A 6,575-nucleotide genomic window follows, 5' to 3' on the forward strand; every position below is an offset into this window, starting at 1 on the left:
AGTGATCACTGAAGAACAGGGGCTCAATGATCCTGAAAAGTGTTTTTTAAAAAGTGTGTACATGCATATTTCTAGCAAGATGTTCAGAAAAAGGAAGAATATGGAATTTCTGGCAAAAGCTTTTTTGTTAAAAGTACAAATTCTTCATGGAGAATGATAGTCAGAAAGGGTCAGGTTCAGGGGATTCTCTGCTCTGAATATGGAGCCTCTTTAAATTCCCATTTTACCATTTAGAGAAGGAAGAATTTCATATTTCAATTTGAAATTACATTTAGAAATGTACCTGTATTAAATGAGAAAAGTAAACTTACAGTCCCGATTCAGTTTATTGCAACCGAGGTTTTTCTCTTCAAGATTCTTAGTCTGAAATGTCTTAGTTTTATAACTTTTCATCTGAAGTTAGGATGTTGTCCTGGAAAATTTCATTTTAATCCCTGTACTAATGGTGCCATTACCAATTAAGCTTTAGAAACTATATCAATTTGGAGCATTCTTTAGTATATTATAAGTATTATAAGGATATTTTAAAAAAATTATTTGTAATACTTTATATGTTGTGGCTAGTAATGCTTATTTTATTTATTTATTTTTAATCTATTAAGCATTATAGGATTTATGTTTCTTTGGAGATACTGAGCCAAGAAGTATTTATTTAAAATGGAAAGGAAAGGAAGTTTCTAATGAAGTGCAAGAATCTCAGCAACTGCCACAGAGGAATTGTTTTTCTGTGAAGTTCTATTACCTATGAAAGTCACTCCTGGATGTGAACTGCACTATTTTAATTGAAGTTGTTTCTAAATATAAACCAGATATCTAGGGGATACAGAGTGAACCCATCTGCTCTACTAGAATTGACTTTTTCATATCTCCTATCTTAACTTATTTGTTTCCAAGACATACACAAGCTTCTCAGATAAACAGATGCCCTTTGATACTATCCAATTAATTACTGTCAGATGTATTACATTGGAAACTTGGACTGTATCTATTCTTTGGGATCTAAACCAGTTCTCTGATTCCTAGGATATTTTCCTGAACATTTAACTTGAGAACAAAACAATTTTTTTTAAAAAAGTCCATCTCCTGTAATGTAAAGTCAGCAGTTGGAGTTGAGTTTGGCTCAGGCTTACAAAATACTATAAAGAAGCTAGTGAAGTCTATTACTATAATAGATTCCAAAATGTTTCTGAAGAATTTTTCTTAGATTTTTTTTTTTTTGTGGGGAGAAGAAAGGTAGGAGTCAAATAATTTCTCCAAGGATGTAAATGGAAAAACAAAAGCTGCTTTTGGAAGCAGGCATTTCCTAACCTCAACCCCCACCATCCTGATCTCTAAAAAGAACACAGGTCTCCTTGAGACTCTTTCTTTAGACGCTCACTGGCTAGATCTCTTGGTGCCTGGTTTTCTGCTCTAAGCATCCTGGGGGCTTGCCATTGCCAGTCTGTCTGATTGGCAGGGGTCTGCAGTGAGGTTGCAAGCTGGAAGACAGCTGCGTAGGGCCTTTGTGATGGGGCTGGGTTCCTGGAGCTGTGGTCTCGAGGTGGTTGGATGTATCTGCTGGTCCCTCCATGGAGCACTCACCACATTGCAGGTCTGTCTGCTCTCTGCTGCCAGCTGTAATTAGTCATTGGTTGGCAGCAACTTTGGTTTTGAGTTCTATCGGTATCTCTTAGGACACTTTCCAAATTATTTTCTAACTGTGAACTTCCCAGTTTACTGTCTCTTTCATTTTATTTCTGGAAAGCTATGATGGTCTTTTTCCCACCATTAAGGTAAAGGATAGTAAAGTAATACCCTTTACCACTTCGATATCCCTCACAGGAAAACATTCTGGCAGTTCTTTTATATCATGGATTTTCAGAGTGGCAGCCCTTGTTTCCAATAATGCAGACACAACAGGACCATCTGTGTTTGCCATTTGCAAGACATTTCCTTCTAGGATCCTGGGGTTGATTACGGGGTTTCCAGACATTCCTCCTGCCCGTCCCCTTGGCTACACAGTAAGGAGACAACAGGTTTGTAACTATAACACAGATGCTTGTAAGCCTAAACACTTCAACACATCCTGCTGTCACTGGAACACAGTCTGCCCTCCTGTTTGTTTGAACACCCACCAGCGTCTCTCCAAGTTGTGTCCAGCCACTCATCCCTACATTCCTTTCTCCACAGCCTGCTTTTTGCTGTTAATACCAAGGTGCTGACTCTGGCAAATAGCCTTCCATGTTACTAGACAGCCATTATATGCTTGGAAATATTTGCAGTTTAAGATTTTTTGAGAAGGTCAGGAAAGGATCGTATCTGTTCTATGTGGGGTTCTTTTTGCCTGCAGAATAGCTTCATTTCTGAACATAACAGCATTTATTGCCTACTTTCCTAACTTCTCCTTTTAATCCTGCAACTGCCATTAGATAAAATAATGAACTGTGTTACTTATTCATAAAGGCAATGTAAATATTTGTTCTCTGCTGTGTTCCAATAAAATAATATTGTCATGGGTTATTGGCAGTAAATTATTTTAAGTTATACATTTAAAAGTAAACAAAGCTATATAAATGAAAGTATATTTCATTATTTCTCATGAAGCATCTTATTCTTTTGTCATTGCTGGTATGAGATCTGAAATCTTAATGCTTGTATTTAGATTTTCAGTTTCTCCTTGTTTCATTTCTATTCCAAATGCTTTCTACTGAAAAGCTATAAACAGTTTCTACATTCACTGTTCCTCTTCTGCTCTTCCTAGTCTGGCCCAATTCTGATAATATCATTTATATGTTGCCATTAATAGTGGTACACTGAGTGAATTATAATTCTCTTGCTTGGGTTCTACATTTTAACATTTGGCTGTTGAAATGCAGTTGGAGAAGAAGAAGGGCATAAAGTCTCAGAAAAACCTTTTTTTCCAAATTTGTTGAAGCTATTTGCTAGTCTAAGAGAAAATAAAGGAAAGATGGATGCTCCTTAATTTCCAGTGTGCTGTTTATCTCAAAAGCAGATTTTCTATTTGATAGAAATGTGAGGCATTACTCCCAAGTGTTAACTAGACCCTGTTGTACATATAGAGAACTGGGATATTTTGCACCTATATTAATAATTTTTCTGCAAAATCCCCCATAATGTATTTTATCACATGAATCCTGCCCCAATGGATGGCAGAGCTTTTCCTCAGCCACAGTGATCACACAAATTCCAAGCCTACTTTCTTTAATATAGGGTTCACTTATGAGATAGGCTTTAATAGGTTTCATTTATGAGATAGGCTTTAGCAGATTCTTCTGGATGTTTCATAGACAATTTTTCTTCTTTTTCAATGGATAGAGGCACAAGCTTAAGCAAATAGCAAGATCTTCAACAGCCTGAATAATTAAAAACTAATTAAAAATGGATGACCAAAATCTCCCAAGTGCTGATCATAGAATCATAGAATGTGCTGGGTTGGAAGGGGCATTTAAAGCTCATCCAGTCCAACCCCAGCAGTGAGCAGGGACACTGTTACCAGTTGCTCACAGCCCCATCAGCCTGACCTTGAATATCTCCAGGGATGGGGCCTCCACCACCTCTCTGGGCAACCTGTTCCAGTGATCTGCCACCCTCATGTTGAAAAACTTTTTCCTAATATCCAACCTAAATCTACCCTTTTCTAGTTTTAAAGCATTACCCCTCATCCTATTGCTACATGCCCTAATGAACAGCTCTTCCCCAGATTTCTTATAGGCACCTTTCAGGTACTGAAAGGTCTCTATAAGGTCTCCTCAGAGCCTTCTCTTCTCCAGGCTGAACAACCCCAACTCTCTCAGCTGTCCCCATAGGAGAGGTGCTCCAGCCCTTTAATCATCTGCTTTAAAGAAAAAGAAACTCCATAAGTTACAAACTTGTAATTGCTTTCTTATTCTGAGGATTCTGAATAAATTTGCTTAGGATATCCCAGGTCTCCAGGACCTTGCTCTTCACACTGCTTGACTTCCATGAGCCTCCAGCAGTGTACCTCCAATACAGCAGTGCTATCAGAAGGTTGATACCTCTGAGATGTCTTGCAATAGTTCATTTGGGGATTCTTTGGGACAGCAAGTCTGTAAATATGGTGCAAAATCTGAAGCACAAAGTGTAAGAAGTTTCTGCTTCCTCTCATTATGTCTGGGTTTAGAATAATACTTCATGCTGTGTGTCACAGCTCTAAATGGAAGATACTGATAGATATTTAAACTCGCCTACCTACTGTTATGTTTCTAAATACATTTAAGGTTCTTAGAGTACAGAGCCATTGACTTCTGTAGGAGGGACTGAATGGTCTAGCACTTTGATGACTAAAGATAAACTCATAGCAACCTAAATTGAGACACCTCATTTCAAAAACTTTGGCCCATATATGTGAACCCAGAAGAATGAGCTACAATAGTTCATTTCAAATTTCCTGGCTCTTGCGGCTCCCCAGACTTACCATTTATTCATACAAATTGCTCACTGTTGCAGATAAATCACAAAATGTAGCCAATGCAATAACTCTGCACCTGAGTGTTATTTAGTTCTGCTTTACTAATGTTGGCAGCACTTTGCTTTTCCTCTATATGTTGCAGCACCTGGCTATTTTGGCTTGATCTGAATATGTTAGAGAAAATCTACAAGTTTTTACCCTCACTTTCATTGCTACTAGCTTTCCTAATAGCTGTGATTCCTCAATTAGGTGGTCAGTTTAATTTTCCTACCAGCTTAAAAGAAATGCAAGGGAGACAATTACCAGGGGAGACAATTTTTCACTGCATGCTTAGGAGAGGATTATCTTGTCAGAAGTGTTGTCTCTAGTGGTTCTCATTTGCTTTGACACCAGGGATAGTTAATTTCCCATAATGCTGCTTATGATGATGATGATGATGAGAAATACTGTGCCATGTCTGTGTTGACTTTTGTCTTTCGATTTCTTTGTGGTTTCTCTTTTGGAGTTTTTGTCTCTTTAAAGGTGTAGTTCACCTTGTGGACATGAGAATTAGATTGAGGTATGTGTGTTGCCCACAATTTTCTCTTAAGCTTGCGTAGGCTGCACAAATGAGTAAAGTTTTAAAACGCAGTTACTTAGGCAAGCAGTTTTTTTTAACACAATGTAAACAAAGTGTAATGTTAAAATGTTGGTGTTGGCTACTTAGCCAGTTTTTGGTTCGGTTTTTTTTTGCTAGACTCAAGTAACAGTACTCCCTCTGCCTATATTAAGGATGGATATCTTGTCATTTCACTGCAGCCTAATAAGTCGTGGGCGTTTATTCTAAGCTAGTCATCTGTAGTCAGTGTCATAAGAGAAGGTGATTCATCCCATCTGATGCTAAATATCTGAGAGGCTTATTATGCAAATGTGTTCTGGAGAGAAAAGTGGCTGATGATGTTCCTGCCCAGCCCAGTGCTGCACTCTACAGAGCCTCTCTGTACCAGTGCAATTGTTCTTGAGGCCGCACACAGTGAACAGGGTGCAGAAATTATGCAGGTTAAAAGACAGTAACTGGAGGTATTTTGTTCGTCTGTATTTGTTTTTTTTTTTAACAAGGTTCATTTCAGTGATTCATAGGCCATTTATAACACAGTGATAAGCATATCTGTTCAATAAATTGGGTCATATAGGCACAGAAGAAAGAAGTGGTTGAAGGCAGGGGCATTCAAAACTTTGTGTAATGAACTGCCTCCTGAAATACATGTGTGCGCTGAGACTATCCTGTTTTATTAGATGAGATGAATCCACAATAATTGTTTAACCGTGTGTTAAGCAGGACATTAGCGATATCATTATCACTGTAGTGTACAACTCTTGATGCTTGATATTGCTTTATTAGATTATAAAGTATCTTGAAGTGAGCTTGTCTGTGTCAAACAAAAGGGGCAGTTGGAAACTTCTATGTGTATTGCCAAATCACTCCACTAAGGGCCTCAGTACTAGTAGTGCTGTTTGTGCTGGCAGACTTTAGCATTAACTGTGTGGGTTTTATTTGTATGAATAAATATACTATCCAATGAGTTGAGCTGTTTCTTTATAATATGTGGTGGTTATCCAAGTCCACACCAGGAAGCCAGAAAAAAGTGTCCATGCAAATCATAACTTCCTCTTAGCTCTTATGTAAATGTGGAGAGAGGATGACTCATGAACTTCACTTGAGTGTCTTAGAATGATGTTTTTCATTACATAGGTTGGCTAACAGTTAAACTACCGGAGTTGTAATGTGGCAGAGGCAGTATATTTTGGGAGACATATTGAAAAGTCACCCAGCCTACTAAGATGCATTAAATACATCATACAGAAGCCAAGTCTCATGAACTAGATGTTCTGTGTGGAGTTGTTCATCATGTTGATGTACCACGCTGCTCCAGTATGCTTTTGTGGTACATCGAGGGAATATCTTCATGGTACAGAATACTTCAGTTTAGGTTCTGAAGTAAAAAATGTGACAACCACTGGTAAGAAACTGTTCCACAGAGCAGCAGTGGAAGAGATGAAAAGTACTATAGTGAAACAATAGCAATGAAAGCAATCAAAATGAGATTTATAGTACCTTTTTAAGTTAGTTCTTTCTGAAATATGTTTTACATGTTTTATTTATTTT

Source organism: Mesitornis unicolor, unplaced genomic scaffold (genome assembly GCF_000695765.1).
Source record: "Mesitornis unicolor isolate BGI_N332 unplaced genomic scaffold, ASM69576v1 scaffold5353, whole genome shotgun sequence".
Classification (NCBI taxonomy): Eukaryota; Metazoa; Chordata; class Aves; order Mesitornithiformes; family Mesitornithidae; genus Mesitornis; species Mesitornis unicolor.